Here is an 868-nt window from a genome sequence, read left to right as displayed (position 1 = left end):
CAATACTAGTCCATGAAGTCCTATTCAGATTCACACAACTGCATGCAATGAAGCAGAATGCAGGAGGATGACAGGTTGGTTGGTGCAAAGTCATGTGTATCCTATGGTGGTGGCTGTATCACAGTGCTCACAGAAACCAGGGTCAGTCCGCAGGAAGGTTCAGGCAGAGAGAAGGGGAGGGTCCCAGGATCCTCCTTACGAGAAGGACAAGTCCACAAGGAGGTGCTACAAGGCTGTGAGTTGATTGACAGGTTGAATTTCACCCCTACACTTTTGTATAACTTCAAGTTGATATGAAATTATGTAACTACCACACAGTGATTCATCAGTCTGTTGAAATGTTTCTGTTGGTATTTCATCAATTCCTGGAGCCCTTTTTTGGCTAATGCATGGAAATCACTTGACAGATTTTTGCAAAACCAATGACTTCTTAGTAGCAAATATCATTTTCAAGAACACAAATGGAGACTATATACAAGTACTTCTCAAGATGGGATATACAGAAATCAAATTGACTATATCTGTGAGTATAGACAATGAAGAAGCTCAATGTCAACTACTATCACCAGGCCAAGGACTGACTGTGTAGCAGACCATCAATGGCTCATTTGTAAGTTCAGGTTGTACTGTGTAGCAGACCATCAATAGCTCATTTGTAAGTTTAGGTTGAAGCTAAAGAAAATTAAAACAAACCCACAAGGACCAAAATAAGTCCCTGAGTATATCTCATCTGAATTTAAAGAAGATATCAAGAACAGATTGGATGCATTGAACACTACTAGGAGGATATCAAAGCTAATGCCAGGGTACATATAGACAGTTAATAAAGATGTGAATTAGTATATATGTCTGGAGATAAATTTGGCAG

This window comes from Tenrec ecaudatus, chromosome 8 (assembly GCF_050624435.1).
Source record: "Tenrec ecaudatus isolate mTenEca1 chromosome 8, mTenEca1.hap1, whole genome shotgun sequence".
NCBI lineage: Eukaryota > Metazoa > Chordata > Mammalia > Afrosoricida > Tenrecidae > Tenrec > Tenrec ecaudatus.
The sequence above is the reverse complement of the archived record's forward strand: the minus strand, read 5'-3'. Positions refer to the sequence as shown.